Below are 21,723 nucleotides of genomic sequence, written 5' to 3'. Positions count from 1 at the left end.
CGTATGGGGAATGTATGAGGGAGTGGATGTTATGGGTACCACTAATATGAACTGGTGGACATATCTGGGGCCACAATCAAGGAAACTTGCTTTGCAGAGGCGGGTGGTAGGGAACAAGGGTGGCGTGAAAAATATTTTTTAAAAGACCCACTTACCTTTCCCGACACCTCTTTTCCGTCTCCGCTTCTGTTCTCTTCCTGACTCCAGTCCGGAAGAAGCTGCAGAAAGCACCAAGACACACAGGCTTCCCTGAGCCAAACACAGCGCCGCAATGCATGTGCATGTGATTGGTCTGAGCGTCGTAGATTGTTGCTCAGATGGGAACAGGGAGCCTGTGTACAGTCCCCAGCAGGCTATCCATTATAGCCTGGTGGGAAATATGCAAAGTGTGCATGACTGTTTGGCCGGGCCGAGGAGACGGAAACCAGGCAGTAAATCAACTTTCTGAACTGTGACACACGTAGCAGAGCTTACCAAAGCCCTTTTTTGCAATTGTAGTATCTGGTGTTATCCACTGTAGGCCAGTGATGCTTTTAGCATCACGGTTTCTGGCACTGGAGTCTCTGTTCCTGCGTCAGAGAAGCCGTCCATCATTCACAGGCACAGATCCCACCATTTCCCATTCCTCACCCTTAGGAGTGGATGCAAGCATGTGGATTTTGGTGCCTTGTCCTCGGTAAAGGTACGTAATAGTATGCTAGTCTTCTGTTATGTATATTGTGCTGAGACTCCTCACCAAGATAACCTCCCCACGGTGACACCCCAGGCCCTGGCTGCAGATTGCTGGGCCCACTTAGAGCTGCTGTATTTGTTCCCCCACAAAATTGATCCAAAAGACGAGCAGGCCAGGGTGCTTATTCCCTTTTGAAGTCCATCCAAATATCCGAGTCAAGTGCAAAGCTAGAGATATGTACTTACAGTGGACAGTTATCTGCTGTACGACATTAAAACTGGCCCTATCTTCATGCCCTTAACAACATTAATGCCAAAAACATGGATTTATTTACGAACAATGAATGTTAAAAACATTAAGGCAATGCATGTCAGCAATTTGGTTCCTCTCTTAGTTTAAGTTGTACTCAAACCTACCTTCCTCCAGAGTTAGCTACTTCATCATGTTGTGTTTCTTTTTGTATTTTTTTCTGTGCATACTTTGAACTGTGCAGGTGTTTATAAGGGGCTTTGCTTGAGAGCTCTGACACTGACGCTGATGCCAAAGCAAAGTGCTTATCAGCAGGTTGGCCTCACTGCAGAGCACACAGAATAATGGTCATGTATTCCAGTTGTAATTGCATTTTTGTGAAAATGTGTGTGAAGCGGGTGCACAGGTGGCAAAATATTTACATGGCAAAAGCAAAAGTAAATAAATTGCTTAAATGTGAGTGAGTGCGGTGTATGTTTGGTGAAGGGAGGGAGATGCAAGGAAGTGCATTCGGTAAAGAGTGAAAAGAGGGTGCAGAAGAGGAAAGAGAGGTGGTTGAAGATATACAGATGGGCGAGGTGCGCGGAGAAAAAGGGCATAGAAGCCTAACATAAAGCGCACATAACTGAAGGCCAAGACTCCTTCCACAGGCCTTGATACTAATGGAACTTCAGAATTAAAACCTTTTGATGGTTACTTATTTATAACAAATCGTGTTACTCATTTATCTTAAACCGCTAACAAGCATTGACAAAGCCAATCGTACTGACAAGATTTAGGTGTAGATCAGTTGTTGTGTTATATATCTGGATGCAATTACATCTCAGAGACAAACCAAAATGCAGGTCGGGTAGCACACTGTAGGAATCATGGAAATTTATTTTATGTGTTCCCTTTTAGAGAGTCCCCACATTTTTCATCTCACTTAAAGACCTGTTTTTGCATATTTCTATATGACTGGTTGCAGTCAGCAGCTGTGAGTGCTTCTAAAAGCCTGGTTTGAGAATTTTCTTCCACAGTTGTGGCCGCATGCAGGACAAAACACTTGCGGAGCACGCACTTTAAAAGTCTGAAGTTGTCATGTTGTGCAATTTGCACATTACAGTAACTGTTGAACATATTAATGCAGTAAGATAAAGGGCAGTGTTTTATGTGTTTAATATTTCAAGTCTATACGTTCCCACTGCTTTATAAGCCTGCTTTATCACTAAAATAATTTGCTTTAAAATGCACCTTTGCCTATCATTTTTGCTTTTTTTGTCTGGAGAAGAATCCCACGTTTGTCCATTAAGCTTGCTTGAGTTTCTAACTACATAAACACATACCAAAACTTTACGACCTACCACTTTCAAATGTCACCAGCCGCCACTGCCCATGTGTGCTCTCACTTCCTATGTGGTTTGCAGTTTCTATAGGTTAACACAGGGGAATGGTTCAAATTACTTCAAGCTGCAATAGTGGCTTACAGTGGAGCCGCCTCATAATGTTTCCTATCATTGGCTTCACACTGTCAAACCCTCTCCTGTGGTAACGAGGGGTTTGTCATTAATTGCTTAGAAGTGCCACTTCTAGACAGTGGGCATTTCTCTGCTCTAAAACTGTTTCTGTGCCTTTTAGTTCACACTGGAGACTAAGGTGAGCACATCTGCGCATTCCCCAGCGAGAACCGTATACAAATGGCATGCAATTTGAACTCACCTCTGCCAATTGAGGGCCTGGCTTGATAGACTGGAGGGAGAGGTTTTGACACTTGGCTTCTAGGAAGCCAGATCAAGGCCCCACTAAAGATTAAGATATGCATTTTACGGCCTCATGGCAGACAGGACTGAAATTTAGGGGAGATGTGTGGTTCAAAGGAAGCCCCCTGAACCACCCCATACTTCAAAGGCACACTACAGTACAACTACTGGTGCTATGCAGGGATACGATCCTAACTTTAGGACTCCTAAATGTCTACTGTAAATACCGAAAGTCTTAAAGTTAGGATTTTTCTCAGTTTAGGAGTAGTAAAGTTAGGAGTCCTAACTTTAGGACTCCTAAATGCCTTCTGTGAATACCGAAAGTCTTAAAGTTAGGATTTTTCTCAGTTTGGGTAATTTCGCGTTCCGTGGAGAACGAGGAATTGTCAAAAATTCCGCGAGACACGGCTTCGTGGAATTTTTTGATTGCTTTCAAAATGCGCGTTCACAAGATATTTTTCTCCGAGCACGCAAACAGCGTTTACGAACAGGAAAAAAGCATCGCACATAGGCGGAACGCAATTCCTCAATTTCGCAGAACTTTTGCATGCACACAGACATTTTTTACAGTTTTGCAAAGCTTTGTGTAGCACGACTACGCAAATTCCGCCCACCCCTAGTGGTGAGACTAATTGACTGGGCTACGGAACGCTTCCGAGAGCGATTGGAAGCGGGTCAAGGGACTGCGTGACCCTCCATGTACTTTGCAAAACTGGGGAGGGAAGGCTTATTGGGGAATCCTTTGCTTGAATACCTATCACCCTCATCTCACTTCTGCTCCACATACTGTGGGTAAACTTCCCAAGTGGTGGCTCAATTAGCCTTGCTACCTACCCCCACCTTCTGCCCTGGGACCCTGACTAAGTCTGACTCTGGCCACAGTCGACCTAGTATCAGGGGGAGGGTTTTTTATTTCCAACCCGTGGGCGTAATGTAGTTGGGGTTAGCTGAAAGATGGAGGAGGGATTGGGCCACAGGGTCAGCATTTGTAATACCAATTGACCTGCCAGATATGAGTGGCACCGCATTACAGTGCTGCGTGCGTATGTGTGCGAGCACGCTTTATATGGATCTGTCTGATATCCGTTGCAGCGCGTAGCGGTGCTGATCGAGTGTGGTGGAGTGACTGCATGAGGACCGCTTGTTATTAATTACACCACATTGCGGTGTTGCTTACACGTTGATTCCTTGCCAAAAGAATACTACATTTGACATTGGTTTTTACCCATGCGTCCTTGGCCCGCGGTGCTGTATAAAAGTGTTGTAATTATCTGTGTGTTCGCATCTCTGATATCGCTGCGATCTGGGGTGCACCCTATAACTGTGTGTTATTGAATTGTAATAATTGCCAAGGTGAGCCGAGTACTTCTAGTAATATTTCCAAATTTGAATTATGATCAGAAATTCATGTGTGTGTTGAATACTAACTTAATTTAAATACACCGCGTGTGAAGTCTCCTTTGTGATGCTCAGTGTATTTATTGTGGGAGAGTGCTACGCCAGTTGCCTCTCCGATAAGCGTGACTGCTGCGTGCCAAGCTGCACAAGGGTGAGCGCAGGTTATACAGTGAATGTGATCACCTAACCCTAACAGGAGTGGTAGGTTCTGCCTGGCTAGGGCACTGCCTCGGCCAACCAGAACGTGCGAGTTCCAACACAGCGCTGCTGCTTGTTGCTGTGTTTTTTTCCATTTTGGGAACCTCCTCAAAGGTCAGAAAGACCTGTGCTCTTGGGCAGTGGCAGTAACAGTGCCAGGGTGCTTTCTTGAAGATTTCTCTTATGTACTGGCACCTAAGTTCCTGGTCGCTTTAACCCCTTCCATGCTGGTGACGGAACCGTTCCGTCATCAGTCACGGCTGAGCTGTGCTGATGATGGAATGGTTCCGTCACGACCGCGCCCTGTTCTGGAATGTCCAGCACAGGGCGCGGCTACGGCGCCGCGGTCAAGGTGTTAAATAAACACAGATTGACTAGAAACACCAACAAAGGAAATCTTAAAGCCCACACCAGGGAACGAGGTGTAGTGGAAGTGCGTCAGTGTACCTCAGAGTGCGCAGAGGTGCTGGACTGCGGTTCACAGCGAAGCGTCCCTAGTGCCTGGGGGGCTGTGGGTGTGAACCAGGCACATCACTTCTCACCAGCACTGCCACTCACGCCTCGCAGCACAAGCTGGCTCTCAGGGGAAAATAAAGCCTTCTCAGGACACAAGCTCTGTTTCGTAGAAGGGTGGCTTAAGCAGACGTTTGTTGTAGAGAGAACTTGCTAACCTTGAATATTGATGTGATAAGTGTGAGGATAATAAATAGTCCTCTTTACCTTTACACAAATTCTAAGGGGCATATTAACAACGGCCAGATAATTATCGCTGGATGTGCTTAGGGATGATAATATTATCGCAGGCTATTTCTGGAACTCATTGCCCTGGTGGCAGATTATTAACAATGTGTTTCTCAAGGGCGATAAAAATTCCAGGGGTAGCAAGGTTATCGCCCTTTTGCAGGGAACATCGCTGGTTTTCCAGCGATGTTCCCTGCAAAACGACGATAACCTTGCTGATACGACTCACAGGGTCGCATCAGCATAATCCACCCCCAATGTTAGGGAGGGCTAAATCAGGATTTTAGCAGACGTTAGATTTTGGCGAAAACAGCAGTTTTCGACAAAGTTTAACGTGTGCTAAAATCATGTGGGCAGCCTTGTAAATATCGCGATGTGTCTTTTGTAAAGTTGGGGCCCCTGCATTAAAGGATAAACCCTAGCAAGGTAAACTAAATTTTTGTAAGGAAAGAACTGTACACACCGGGTTACGTGTAATTATTCATCAGAGTAACTCAGACGTTGTTACGAGATAAGAACTTTTCCACCAAGTATCATTGAGTGTTAAATCTTTTTATTTGTATTTTATGATTCTCTCTTTTTTTGAGGTGTGGATATGATATATACACTTTTTTTGGAACACTCTTATTTTCTTTTTTACTTTTTATATGCCTGTTTCAGTCATTTTTATACACAAATATTTACATATAACACAAAACATTGCCTAATTTATAAAATATCTACACAGTTAGACACTTCAATTCTTTAACACAGAATGTATTCCTTTCCGACGCGTTTCGGCCAATCGCCTTCCTCAGGAATTCTGTGATCTCCTTTGTAACATCAACAGTGGCATTCCAGGTATGATTCAAAGACTCAGGTCTGCGTGGTTATGGTGTCTCTGTCTGATGTTTACGCTCCCATGGAGTACTTTCTGTTTGATCGCTATCGCGATCTGTACTCTCTGACGTGGATGGTGATTACCTCTGACGCGCTGAACTCTCGCAATTAGCTCAAGCAGGGTGATGATGCCTGTTTAGCAGCTTGATGGCCTCAACGTATTGTTAGCGTCGATGCGAGCCTCATTAATTCCGATCCTTCTACTTTAAACGGTAACGATATCTGGTTAGCAGCTTGGTAGCCTCAACGTTTTGTTAGCGTTGATGCGAGCCTCATTAATTCCAGTCCTTCTACTTGAAACAGTAGCGATATCTGAATTATTAAACTTCAGCTTCCTATGTTATTTGTCCCACGAGGGTATATCGTCACTGAGGGACTTCAGATTTGAGAGGCGATCTTCTGATGAACCGCTTCATCTATGAGCTGGTGCTCTTATTCATTGTCTGGTGACGCCGTAATGCAGCCGCTAATCGCCTTGTATCCGTCATACAATTGAACATCAGCGATATTTGCAAGGTTGTCCATCCTAGGTACGCCCAGTAATGCCCACTTTGCATCTCATTAGAAATGCAAAGGGAGGCGTCGGGTAAAAGGGTGCTAACATGCGATTATGCATGTTAGCACCCTCTTGTAAATAGGGCACTGGTTTTATCTCTGTTTTTTGGCTTTTTAAGCCAAAAAAGCGGAGATAAAGCCCTTGTAAATATGCCCCTAAGTGCGTAGGGTAAGCCCTGATCTCTGTAAACATCTTCAAGAAACTGATGCCTTCTGCACCCATTATCTGTGCAACAGAAAGAGAGTCCCGTCTCTACCTAAATAAGTGCCGATGCCCTCATCAGGAGGCCACTTTAGCTTGCACCACCCACTGCCCCGGCCAGCGCTGACAATGATAATACAAACACACCCATTAACTATTCCAGGCCCCCAGAGCTATAAGAATAACTTGGGTGGCAGGTATTAGTTATGTTTGTATGTTTATTGAATTGATAAACTGTTTTATGGTCATCTCTAAATAAAACAAATAGCGCCACCATGTGGCAGACTGTCATAAGTGTTAGAAATGAAGTGCTGGTGCAGAGCACCGGAAGCCACCGGCTCAAATTAGCATTGGCGAAAGGGCACCTCCTACTGGCCGATCAGCGCATACCACTCTATCAGTATTTATAGGTCAGCATCCTCCTGCATAGCAACAGCTGTATAACAGAGATGGGTACAGTTTCCAAGAGGCTCATATCTGCTGCCCAATGTTGGGCCATGCTCCCACCTGTTGTTATCAGAGTAACCAAGGCCACAGCTGGCCCCTGACACACTGATGTAAGCATCAGACACAAGGCTCATCACCCCCTACCAATACTGTAGAGTAAATGTAAATGTAAATGTAAATGTGTTGGACTTGTAAAGCGCACGACTGCCCGTAAGCGTCCCGGCGCTGGAGACCGCTGGGGAACCCGTCCTGGCTTTCCCTGTGAGATGGTCCCTTCTGGGTATCTCCAAGGTGAAACCAGGCATCTCCGGCGTCTGTGGGGGGCCGTTGTAGAGATGAGACAAGCTTAATGCCCAGAGTTGCCGAGTGTGATCCCTGGTTAGAGTAGGCACTGAGGCGAGAATTATCGAGTCCGTTGACCCTGGTCCACGACCCTGCCGCGTCGGGAAATGAACCCTGGTCCCGGGCCGTTCTCTGCTTCCGGGTCTGCTGCCTCTAACCAGTGAGCCACACCACTCCACTTGCACCCAGAGTGTATCTGGGCGCAAGATTTGGCACACAGCTGGATCACTATCAACACAAGAGATTCACTGATAATCTCACGACTGGCGCACACGTGCTCAACTATCCTTCGTTAGCTCCATCAGTTGTGCCGGCCTCCTGGAGCATGAGGGGGAGTGACCACACCGAAGGGTGCTGGGCGTCACACTACGTCCTTTAGCAATTCTAACAAAAATCCAACAGTCTAGTGAAACGCATCATTGCCTTGTGTCTAGGACATGTTGTCTTGGAGTCTCTGTGATGGCTGAGGGTTGCGGAACAGGTTGTACATGCTGAAGCCGCCTCCAACTTCCTACCTGTTGGGGCTTGGCTGCTGCCGCTGGACCCAAATATTGGTATATTCTCAAAGCAAATGTTTACCTGGAATTCATTCATACAAACTTTGTAGATAAGCGAAGAAATATGTTCTAAACATACAATTAATGTAGTAGATATTGGGAGTTGGCCATTCCTGTTGCTGTCACTGGTGTATCGAAGACAAGTTTGGTCAATGATGGACGCAGCTGGAAGCTGGCAGCTGGCACCTGGGTGAGATGTGGTTGGGATACCTCTGGTTTGTCCCACTGAAGGAATTCTTCAAGTTCATGGTTGGGGGTTCTCGGTGGGCGAGCACTCTAGGATTTTTTCAGCAGTTTGAATATCCATCTATTCCTGGGTATCTATTCATTCTCTCTTCAGTGTACTGTTGTGGGTCACCACTAGGTCCCCTATTTTGATATTGTGACTCTGGTAGTGTAGTTGTTATTTCTGACTTGTCGTTGCCGCTTAGTCATGGGCCTGTCTCTGGACGGGCCCACTTTGATGCCTCCGGTATAACATCACTACACATCTTCCGAACAAAAGATTTTTAGGGGCCTTCTGTGTGGTGGTGTGTCAAGTGGTCCAATATATTCTTTGTAAATAGTATATGGCCCACTCATTGTTGCTATTCTGCTGCACCACAATTAGAAGCATTTTATTTAGAGGAGTCATGAAACGCTGAACCTACCCGTTAGCTTGGGGACAACACGGGATGATTTTCTGGTGATCCATTGCTAGCTCCTGCAGTTATGCTTTTAAGTCACCCCTTGAAAGTGGTGTCCATTGTCACTTTTAATAACCTTGGGGATACCATTGGGGGTGATGGTTTTCTCCAGTTTGTGGTGTTTAAAGACCCCTACCTGAACAATTTCTACACTTGTGTATTGCACACAAGCATCCATGACAACAAGGAATTGTCACCAGTCAGGGAGCCTGCAGATGTCTGTGCGGGGGGTGCACCGGACGCTTCAAACACTTTGTTTGTGACCAACAGTGCTATTTGCTTGTGGCTGATGGATTTTGCATGTGTACATACATGGTGTGCATGTAGTAGGCTAAGTGTAGTGAGTGACTGTTGGCATACTGGAAACCATTTTGATTCCAAGTGGTACACAAGATGGAGGTCTGGAGTGAGCCCGCCAGGCAGCAGAAGTAGGTTTCAGGGTTTCACCCCAATACGCTTCTAAGGTCTTAGAAATGCCCCAGACTCAGTTGTGCGGGGGTAGGGGACAGAGGGTTCTCTTTGATATTTAGGGACAGCTCTGGTCATTTCCTGCTCTATTGTTCTACGCACATGCTATCCCTAAGACAGGGATGTATAGTCACTAATGTTGGGAGGGGGGTGTAAATGTGACATTTCCCAACAAGGAATGTGGTGTACCCAACTAAAAAGGATAACGCAACCCGGAGTCGCTGAGCGGTAGTATTGGGTGGGGTTTGCGGTACTCGTTTTCAGCTATTTGGAAAAGTAAGGCTAGTTGGCCGACGGTCTCAGTGAGATAGTCTGGACTATGTTGTCAATGAAATGTAGGGCAGAGAGGCCGAGGAGAGCAGGCTAGCATAAGCCCATACCCGACATCAGCAGACCAAGCAGCAAGAGCAATCTCAGCAGCAGACCATGCTTGGAAGAAGAGGACTCGGGAGAGTAGTTTAAGAGAAATCTGCAAAGCAGACCAAAATGCTACAGAATACCTAGGTGTGTGTAATGACATAAGGCACCCAACACTCCCGGAAAGGAAAGTTTGAAACTACTTGGACCTTGTACATTGTATTGATGATCTACACGGCAAGGAACCGGTGATCTCGCTTCCTTTCTCCCTTTTAACCCCTTGCATGCGGGGCGGATTCGCCCGCTGTGCTGGGGGGAGGGGGGTCACGCACAGCGCCCCGGTGCTCATGACGAGCTCAGCTCATCATGAGCCACGGTGGTCGTGTGCTCATGGCGAGCTCACTCCCGTTCCTTTAGAACACTCGCACAGCAGGGGAATTAGTCCAGCGTGCGAGCGTTCCAACGGTCATGACGAGCTCAGCTCGTCATGAGCACACGAGCACCGTGGCTCACGTCCAAGGGGTTAAGGGAAAATATAAAAATATATCACAACTTTAAAGAGATGAGGGTTATGTGCATGAATTGGTGTGCTGAAGGAGATAGCAATTTGTTTCATTCTACTGAGGTGTATATTTGTCCTGCGCTTGGCCTCAAGTTTCTACATTTTGAGCGTACTTCGCTAATTATGTGGCTTTGAAGTAGGCCTGGGCGGTAAATCCCGTTCTGCTCGCGGAATTCGGGTAATTTGGGTAATTTTGCGTTCCGCAGAGAAGGCTAAATTGCCCAAAATTCTGCGTTACGCGACTTCGTGAAATTTTTTGCTTTTTCACGTTCTCAGAATGCGTGTTCACAAAATATTTCCCCTAAGCACGGAAACAGCGATTGCGAACAGGAAAAAAGCATCGCGAACAAGCAATTCTGCGTGTTCGGGAATTTTTGCGTGTTCGCTGAGATTTTTTACCGTTTGGCAGAGATTTGCGTAACGCGATTCCGCAAATTCCGCCCACCCCTACTTTGAAGCCATTGTAAGTATTTGTGAATGTTGTAGGTTTCATTGAACTTTTTCACAATTGCTATGTAGACTTTTGATATGACATCATTTGTCAATATAATTGAAAGGCTATATCACTGTGAGAGCGAATTCTTGGACAACCGTCTAGCTATGATCTGTATTGTGCAGATGATGGTGACAGGAATTGTGTCTAATGTGCTCTGCTGCTATAAAGAGATGTGTAAGTGAGGTTTGAGCTGGATGCTCTACTGGTCTAGCAAACACTGAATCCTCTGGATGGCTTGTAGTTAGTTGACTGATGGCCCTAGAATCTGTCTCCTCACCCACTGGCATGTGCCAGGACACCACGATCCAATGACGATAGGGTAGATGGAACTTGGCTGGCTCAGGAGGAGGAAGTCCAAGTCAACACCCCCACCACCCCAGTCTGATACTTCACTTCTCATGCACAAGAGAGGATTCAGATAGATTTTCAGACAAAGACAAGACCAACCCATGTGTCCATGTGGACATTTGTTAGAAGGGAAAGCTTCATAGCCAGTACGCATGGCACTATGGGTTGCTCATGTCTTTGTCTGAACATCTGTCTGAATCATCTCATGTGACGAGAAGTGTCATATCAGACCTGGGGATGTATGGCATTGCTTTTATCTCACGCTGTCAGGTCCTAACAAAATCTGGCTTTGTTCCCTTTCACAGCGATTTTATAATTTACCCTAAAAATGTCTGTATAATTAAATTAAAGAATTGTTTGCAAATTATAGAACAGTATGGGCCCGATTCACAGAACTAACTTAAGACAAAATCCTAAACTTACTACTTTTGGTATTCACAGAAGTTAGGATTTTGTCTTTAGTTTGTCTTAAGACAAGCTTAAGACAGACTTAAGACAGACTTAAGTTGGGATTTTGCCTTAAGTCTGTCTTAAGACAAACTTAAGACAAAATCCTAACTTCTGTGAATACCAAAAGTAGTAAGTTGAGGATTTTGTCTTAAGTTAGTTCTGTGAATCGGCCCCTATTTTTCTATCAAAACCAGAGTTGGGAAATCATTTTATTGCCTGATACAAACTGTCATAACACTCAATTCAGATGAACTGAGTTGTTTATGTTTCTATTATTTTCACAAACATCAGATTATCTATGCATATGTACAACAGCACGTATTGATTTTAGTGATAAGTTTTTGTAGAGAGATAAGTCATAAAGAGCCCCAGGTAAAGTAACCATGGCCGAAACATCACGAAAAAAGTGACAACCAAGGTACTGCATAATTTCACAGAAATTATATGGAGGTTATCGGTTTATACTAGGATGTCTAAATGCTTTTTCAAATGGTAACGAAAAAGTGACCAGAAGACTATTTGGCGCTTTTGCTTGGGACTGTCCTGTCAGTAGTGTGGCCGAGGGTCGCGTAGCTAGTAAGCATGGAGGAGTCTCGTTTGTTATCGGAATTAACCAGACATATCAGTTTGAATCAATTACGTTGGATGAGATTATTAACTCATTATCCTTTGCTTATCTGGTTCGCCTTGTGACCTTTACCCTCCCAAAATTATGGCCCTCCTATCCACTAGCTGTGCTCCGTAAATTCACAAAATGTTTAATTGCTCAATTCAATCAGGCATCATTCCCACCCCTTGGAAAGAAGCCTATGTACGTCCTATTTTGAAAAAACTAACAGCCGATCCGCAGGTACTCAGTAACTATAGATCGATATCTTTGTTACCCCTGCTGGGCAAACAATTGGAAACCATAATAAATAGGCAGCTAAGTTCATAACTTGAGTCTAACAAAATTTTAGACCCCTCTCAATCTGGGTTCCATCCGGGCTTTAGCACCGAGACCGCTATCCTGGCAGTGACGGACTCCCTGAGGCAAATAATGGATGAGGGAGGATAAGTAGTCCTAATCCTCCTAGATTTCTCCGCGGCATTCGATACCATCTCTCATTCATTGCTCGTGGAGAGACTACATTCATGTGGTATTCAAGGCACAGCCTTAAAATGGCTGCAGAATTTTTTGTCGGACAGATGGCAAACGATAATGCTAGGACCTTAGTTTTCACAGAAACCTCGTCTGGATAAGGGCATACCCCAGGGCTCTTGTCTGAGTCCAACATTATTTAATGTTTATATATTGTAGAACCAATAGGGTTCAAGATAATCTCCTATGCTGACGATACTCAGCTGATGTTTCCAATTGGCTCCAATATTGAAGCTGATTCTCGGCACGTATGCTCGCCATCTCAAATTGGATGACGGAGAACTGCCTTCAGTTGAATCCCAGCAAAACTAAGGTTATGCTAATGGAGAAAGCCTCAACCATCTGGACCGAGGATTGGTGGCCGTGCCAGCTAGGAGTTGCCCCCATTCCTACACAATCTGTGAAAAATCTCGGATTAAAATTGGATCAGACACTATCAATGAAAGATCACATCTCGGCTACCACTAGCTCTTATTACACTTACGTCTCCTACGTAAGATTTGCCCTATCTGCCCACTAAACACCGCAGAACCCTGGTCCAGGCGATGGTGATCAGCCGCCTGGACTATGGGAATGCACTGGTAGCTGAAGTAGGTGAGACGCTGCTTGCTAAATTGCAGGTGATTCAAAACACCGCAGCAAGAATGATTCTGAATCGCCCACCAGGTTACCCCTCAGGCCCCTTGCTGAGAGAGCTCCACTGGCTACCAGTGAAGAAGCAATCCAATTTTAAAATTTGCTGCCTCACATATAGGCCCAGATGCATGAAAGGAAAATCTGGTGGCAAAGGGGCAGATTCTCAGAATCTGCCCCTTTGCGACCGGTATTTTTGCATTTGGGATGCATCATCCCAAATGCAAAAATCGCAATTTAAGGAATCTCTAAATTAAGATTCCTTAAATTGCGATTGCATTTAAGGAACCCCAAATTGAGATTCCTTAAAGGCAATGCTACAAAGTAAAAAAATTAGCGCTTTCACTAATAGGGGGAGCAAATTACCATGAAGTTGAACTTCATGGTAATTTGCAAAAACTTTGAAAAATGCACTTTTGTGCATTTTTCAAAGTTTCATGTTGTGAACAGACATGCCCTTAGGGCATGTGTGTGCGCAACATATGTGCACAGATTGATTTCAGGGGTGCAACAGGGTGTCCTTTGGACACCCCTGCACCCTTGAAATTGCATTCTCAATTTGCGATTCGCTAATTGCTAATCGCAAATTGAGAATGTCTTCCTATTCATTCCTATGGGCTTCTAGGCCCATAGGAATGAATTAGGATATATGAATTAGGAGGTATTCCTTAATTGCGACTCGCAATTTGCGAGTTGCAATTAAGGAATATTAAGAAATCGCAATTTTTTTTGCGATTTCTTCATGCATAGCATTTTGCTATACCTTATTAGCAAATCCTTATTTTTCGCTAATAAGGAATCGCAAAATGGATGCTTGATGCATCTGGGGGTTAATGCCTTAAATGGCAAAGGTCCCTACTACTTACAAAAGGAACGTATTAAACAGGTCTCTGGTCGTAACCTTAGATCTAGCTCTTTAGCCCTTTTAAAAGTTCCTCGAATACGTCTTAGTCGCACTGGAGGCAGAGCCTTCTCGTACCTTGCCCCCCGGTACTGGAACCAACTGCCATTGCACTGCGCGAATGTACCTCATATACCATTTTCAGGAAACAATTAAAAACCTTTCTGTTCTGAATCTACACATCCACAGTTCTGGTCTCCCCCTTTTTTTACTAGGTAAGTACCTAGATGCCCCCGGGTGAGTTGTGTACTGTAGAAATGTTCCTAACATAACATAACAAATCGCTCCACCAACTAAGAACAGCCAGGCACCAACACCCACAGAATGTAATGTAATGTATGTATACTTGTAAAGCGCACTGTTACCTCGTTACGTGGCGTCCTGGCGCTGTATACCGTCCTGGCTTTCCCTGTGAGAGGGCACCCCAAGGTGAAGCCAGGCATCCCCGGCATTGCTGGGGCCGTTGTGGAGATTAAGCAAGCTATTGCCCAGAGTCACAGAGTGGGACCCATGGTTAGTGTAGGTACCTAAGCGAGAATTAACATGAAAAAATGACCAAGCGGAAACCGCTTGCCCTTTACGCACTGTTGCGATTGCAACCTAACTAGGTTGGAATTTTTCAACACATTAGTTTGCTTGTAAAAAATTCATAAATCATTTTATTTGTGAGTATTAAGTTTTACTGGCATTTCAAATTCAAAAGAACATGAGATTCACTTAAATATCAGTGAATATCGCAATTCATAAGTTTCTAAAGACTCTTATGCACAAATCGATTTTCTTAAAGCATCATGAACAATCATTTTTCTGTGTGACATTTGTTAGAAGATAATGGATTCAGATAGAGGCTCAGGGATGCTGCAATGGGAAACGCATAATTTAAAAGCCGATTTCACTTGCTAAAGCAGTGTGTCCCCAGTGCCTGAATGTCACACCAAAGGCCTGAGAGGGTTGTGAAGTTCTGATGGTGTGCGTGGGTCAGATCACTGGGGTCATCATGCAGGCGCCAGTACTTTAAGTGTGAGGAAAGGAGGTAGTCTCGAAAAGGGACATAGGCAAAGAAGTGTAACTAGGACTCCTTTGCAAGAGGCAGGCCTATGCAATTAAGGGTGTGGCTTAGAACATGAAAAGTAAAATCCTGTGCTTTGCAAAAGGTGTCATGTGACCAGGATTTGCATGCCTCCAGACATGTAACACATATGTGCCTAAAACAAGCCAGTGCTTGTTAGCAGTATCGAATAAATGAGTAGCAACAAAGATTTTGTGGCCAATAATTAGAATTGAAAATGTTTTGATTATGAAAATTTGAGTCTGAATTAAACTTTGCTAAGATCTGTGGCTGGGAATGTGATCTATGGAGTGTCTTAGTAACAATAACCTCCATTCCCAATCATGGCGCCGGCTTCTGCCATCTTTCTCTCTGTTAGACACTCACTCCCTTTTTCTCCCTAAATTTTTTCTGAAATCCTCCATCTGCATATCGGATGCATTAGCTTCCTCTTCACACCATCTGGCCACTCTCTGCTTGTGCTTGTACTTCCGTCCATCTTCTCCACTTTACCATCGGCTTACACACACAACACACACACACACACACACACAACACACACACACGCACACACACAACACACACACACAACACACAGACCAACTCCCCTTTGAGCACAGCAAATTCGCAATTACGCTTGTCACATACATAACCATGTCTGTGTGCACTCTACCGAGAGGCCAAGGATTATATGTGCATGAAGTCTGAACACATTAATGACCCACTTTTAGGGGCCGATTCACAAAACTAACTTAAGGCAAAATCCTAAACTTACTACTTTTTTTTTTTTTTTGAAAACCTTTATTGATATCAAAAGAAGACAAATCGAGGCCCACAACCAAGCCGGCCGGCCGCAGTGTACAAAACAGTCAGGAGTCATCAGACAAATATTACATAATCAAGCAATACAAAGCAGAGGCCGTACAATCGCAATAGGGGAGAAGAAATACAAAAACCAGAGGGCTAAAACACATGAGTAAATAAGACTTAAATTTACAATAAGGGGAGAGGACGTATGACAGGCACACTTGCAATACGGAGGCATCCGACATCCCGTAACCAACCACAACATTAAGAAGGGGGCATGGGGCAAAATATCAGGGGGACAACACAATGCAATCAAGAAATCAGGATATGTGAGATACAGTCAGCCCCTGAGCATTATCCTCGTAACACGCCCGCCACCCGGGACACTACCAAGGCAGAACAGAGGGATCGGAAGACAATGCATCCAAACCCGCCCGTCACAGCACCCTCTGGGACGCAGGAAGGAAAAAAAGGGGGGGGGGACTAGGTAGGGGGGGGGAAGAGGAAGGGAAAGGAAAATGGAGGGAAGAAAAACCAAACAATAAAAAGGGAATAAGGAAATATGAAAAAAGAAAGGTAAAAGACACGCCGACACGGCCCCCCGTGGTGGGAGGACAGGAGACAAAAGGATTAGCGGCCCAAGTGGGGCATGGCGATCGGAAGGAAAGACAGCCGAAATATAGCAGGAGGAGTAACAATGCCATACCCCCACCCGAAACACACCATAGGGGGTCGGGACCGACGCGGCCTCACGAAAAAGAGATACAAAAGGGCCATAGAACCAGAAGACAAACAAAAAATAGAACCCAACCCACCCGTCCCACCCTGTACCCCTGTAGAAGGCTATGGCCTACCCTTCAAACAGCGTGCCTGTCGCCCTAAACCAGAACCCGAAATATAGCAAGAAGAAAGAAAGAAAAACAAGACAAAAAGGCCACAAAAGCGGAGAAAAGAAAACAGGAGGGAGGAGCAGAATAACTATAATACAAACGGTAGACCGCAGCCCTCCGCCCAACCCGACAAGTACAATCAAAAACAGACCAGGACGACACCCCATCACGCGCCACAAAATATTAGAAGAAGGGGACCTCCCACCCCCCTACGATCAGAAACAATTGTGCAACGAAATTGCATACCGGGAATCAAGCAGAAGTCGTACATTTCACCCCCAACCCTTTCGAGCGACAAACCCCACCCACCACATGGCAATGTACAACCACATACTAAATACGAAATCAGCATATAATCGAGTGGAATGGTGACTAGCATAGCCACGTGGGGGGTAGATAGATCGACAAGTAAGCAGTAGTCCAAACTGAAAGTATCGATGCATCAACAATCGAAGCACGAGCCATGAGAAACAGGAGTTCAGTTGCGCCACTGGAGCGGGCGAGGTGGTCCCAATTTTAAACACAGGCAAAGTCATCGAAGCAGGCGCAGGAGGAAGTCCACCCATAGTTTCAGGCAACAATGTCGAACAGGGGCGCAGTACAGCATCCGAGTCCCCGGGGTCCGAACCTTGAAAAGCAGGGCGCCCCAAAGTCACCAGCACACTACACGATCTTCGATCAGTGGTGGAGACACTCAGGTCAATCGAGGGGGGTGAGGCAATGAAGTCATCGAAACAAGAGGGCGACAAGAAGAAACGGCCGCCCAAAATGGCGGCGGATCGTGGCGGACCCACCGAGACGCCCAGGGCCAGGGAAGCGTGCAGGGATCTGAGGGCTTCCAGGATATCTCTGACTGTCGGCTCACGCCCACCAGATCCGATCCCCACACAATCAGGCAACTCGGGCCCGCCGCCACAGGGTGACTCTCGTTCCAGAGGGCCGGCCGCCATTTCGTGAATCAGCCCAATCGCCGCCCACGAGGATCCCCGGAAATAACAGTTCTCAAATGTAGGACTTTACAAGCGCCGGGGGTCCCAGCAAGGGCGGCTTCGATGCCAAAAGGATGTCCGCCCAAAACGGGTCTCCGCCCGCACCAGCACCGGTGCCCCAAACAAGCGGAGTCCGGGCCCCGAGGACCAGGGCCGCCGGACAAAGCAACGGCGGGGGGAGACCCCTTCTCAGAATCAGGTCCCGGGGCTTCTCACCCACGTCGGCCACGCGGCCACCAGGGCAGGCCCGGGTCAGGATCGCCGGGATCTTCGCACATCGGCTCCCAACACTGGTTCTCGCTCTCGGCCGGGGCCGAGAGCCGTCGGATCCCACCGGCCGGATCCCGGTCCAAGTCTCGCAGAGGCCCCGATCTCTCGGAGGCCAGAACCCCGGAGCCACTGCACGCCGGGACCCCGGGGTCAGATGGTAAGTACAAACAAGCCGTTATGTTTCCAATTCCCCAAAAGTGTGCTGTCCCGGGACAGGATAAAAGACAGGATAGGCAGTCAGGATGGAGGGCTGCGGGAGCCGAGCTAAAAGGCGACCATCACCTAAACTTACTACTTTTGATATTCACAGAGGTTAGGATTTTGTCTGAAGTTTGTCTTAAGACAGACTTAGGACAGACTTAAGTTAGGATTTTGTCTTAAGTCTGTCTTTAGTCTGTCTTAAGTCTGTTTTAAGACAAACTTAAGACAAAATCCTAACTTCTGTGAATACCAAAAGTAGTAAGTTTAGGATTTTGTCTTAAGTCTGTCTTTAGTCTGTCTTAAGTCTGTTTTAAGACAAACTTAAGACAAAATCCTAACTTCTGTGAATACCAAAAGTAGTAAGTTTAGGATTTTGTCTTAAGTTAGTTCTGTGAATCGGGCCCATAGAGACAGTGAGATGTTCACACTACCTTCAGCCTCATATCATGAGCTCTTCACACTGGGTTAGTGAAATTTGAGGGCCCCCCCTGCAATGTACATGAAGGGGGCCACCCAATGCTCTGGACCCAGTCTGTGGCTCTGAGGCCAGGGTGCCACCACCTGTGCACAGTGCCCGAGGGGGCCCCCCGGAGCTTGGGGAACCCCCACATTGTGGAGGCTGCGGGTGCTATTGTTATGGGACTGGCTCTTCAGGAACACCCGTTGCCAACCCGAACTTACCGAGACCCCTGGAGGTGACTCCGTTCACATAAAAGAGTCCTACGTTGCTTGAGAAAAACTACAGAGGCACAGCATATAATTAAAAACAAGTACTTTTAGGGAATGCAGGATAAAGTAACACATTAAGGGCTAGATGTAGGTAATTCTTATTTACCACTTCTTAAATACCGAATTTTACCGATTCGGTATCTAAGAAGTGGTAAAATAGAGGGGGGGGTGTAGGTATTTCAAATTTGGTAAATACCGAATCGTTAAGATTCGGTATTTACCGATTCTGTAAATACCGTTTCGGTAATGCCCATTGAATCCTATGGGCCCTGAAGCCCATAGGAATCAATGGGCAATACCGAATCGGTATTTACCGATTCGGTAAATACCGATTTTTGCAAGGGTGCAGGGGGTGTCACTTTGACACCCTCTAGCACCCCAAAGACGGACATGTGTGCCATGTGGCACACAGACATGCCCTAAGGGCATGTCTGTCTGTCACATGGCATAACTGTGCAGGCACACATGTGCATGCACACCTGGATTCGGTATTTTACAACCCAATTGGATTGGGTGGTAAAATACCGATTCTGTAAGGCCTTAGGGACTCTGAAGAGTCCCACCTACATCTGGCCGTTACCGAATCGGTAAAAATACCGATTCGGTATTTTACAGAATTGGTAAATTTACTGATTCGGTAAATTTACCGTATCTGTAAAAATGGCCCCCTACAACCAAATACCCATTTACCGGTCGGTAACGGCCGAAATCGGCCGTTACCAACCAGTAAAGGGCTTCCTACATCTGGTCCTATATACAAACAGAACATCCATCACTATTAAGGTTCACCAAAGCTTTCTACAGTTCTTGTTGGGAAGTCGAGCATTGTTTTGACCTGTAAAGAACATGTATTTAGGGGCATATTTACAAGGAGCTAGAATAGCAGCAGAGTCATTTTTTATGCAGCGGCAGCGCAATCAGTGCTCCACACTGCTCCATATTTACAAACTGATGTATTGGGCCCACGGCGCAGTTTGTAGAGGCCTGCGTCACATTATACCTGTGCCAGGTATAATGTATGCAGGGTAGGCGTTTCCAGATTAAAAGGCACATAGAACTGACACAGTGAAATCTACAACTTTTCAGTGTGTCGCAAACCAGGTGTAAGGATTGATGCAGGGCTTTTAACATGGGACTCTCCTCTGTGGTCTGGCGCTTTGCTGGAGTTGCGTCAGTCATTCGACCAACTCCAGCAATGCGTCACTTTAGCACCAAAAGATGAGTCCGAATTTCTGATACATCAGTGAATCCTTGCGCCATGGAGCACTGTATTATAAATCCAGCGCAACCATGACGTCGTTAGAGCATTTGCGGCGGGCTCAAGGAATCTGACACATCGAAGCTGATGCATCAGTTCTTATAAATATGCCCCTTGGGGTCCTATATTGACCTATTTCAAAGACAGTTTTTTATTGCTCCCTCTGAAACTTTGAGAGACCCACCCCACTTACAGCCCTGCCAGCGGCAATCTGATGTGGAGTGAGTGACAGGCAGGGGCCCAATTAGATCCGAGCCCTGGGACCTTCCTGAGGAACACACACATCTTTGTAGGTCACTATGTCATCCCAGGCAACAGTGACTTGCTGCAGTTGTGCTCACAATACTTTTCTAGATGTCAATGTATGTGTAGGTGCTGCAGTGATGTCCCTTCTGTGCCTACTTTGTTTCTCCCTTAGTTCAGCGTATTATATGTTTCAGGCTGCTTCTGCTTGCACAGCCGCACGTAACACTTTTGTTTTAGTGACATTATTTTAGAAATATGCTGTACATGTTATTTTATTATTCATATAGCTCCTGTATATCCTTATATCGTGTTAAGTTAGCATAGGTACATTTGAGGTTTAAACGCCATTTTTCCTTCTTGCAACTTCTGCACACGACACTTAATTGTTGACTTAGCTTTCAACCTAGTAGTTTGCCGTGGTGTATGTGAGAATAATATGTTATTGCTCTGATATCAGCTTTGCTTAATAAACTATGTCTGCACGAAGAGTGCTGAAGTTTCAGGAACAACACGATATGGAATTGTTATGAGGTCTGATCTCCACGCCTTCATAGTCATAACACAAGTGCAGCCTTTGCCAACTCTGGCTTCAGGCGGGATTGATATTGCTTTGCACGAGGCACATAGAACACACTTGATGCGGTGCACATGCAGAGAGAGCTGGTGTATGCTGATGTGATTCCTTCATGCTAGGACACTAAGGTATGGGCCCGCCCTAAACCAACCCAAAGAGACTTTCTTAGCTAATAATATAATATATGTGTTAGGGTGGGTGAGATATAAGTGTTGTTAACTCTTATTCATTACAGTATGTTAACATGCTGTCACCATTCGCTTTTTATGTCTTAGTAACTATGCTGGTAATTTTGCTACTGATAACAAGTATACTTGTATTATCTAAGATACTGCGCCTGAGAAGACGGCATTAGTAAATAAACATTTCAAATGCACATGTGTCTTCTTTACTCCATGTTCTGGTTTGTAATGATAATATAACGAAAGAGTGTTCATGAGTTCCACGTACCCTGAGGTACTGTAAGTTCATGTTCTGGTTTGTCTAAACATTGGGAGTTTGATATGTCCAATGAGACACTGTAGCTAGCTCAGTAAGGGGTGAGTTGGATACTAAGGTGAGTTTTGGGACACCCTAATTCGCCGAGGTTCCACTCCTCTGTGCACAGTTCTGTGTGAGAACAGAAACCCTGCGACATGGCGCCCAACGGTTTCGGTGGTCTTATATCATGACACTCGAGTAGTATATCG

Source organism: Lissotriton helveticus, chromosome 9 (assembly GCF_964261635.1).
Source record: "Lissotriton helveticus chromosome 9, aLisHel1.1, whole genome shotgun sequence".
Classification (NCBI taxonomy): domain Eukaryota; kingdom Metazoa; phylum Chordata; class Amphibia; order Caudata; family Salamandridae; genus Lissotriton; species Lissotriton helveticus.
Note: the sequence above shows the minus strand (reverse complement) of the source record.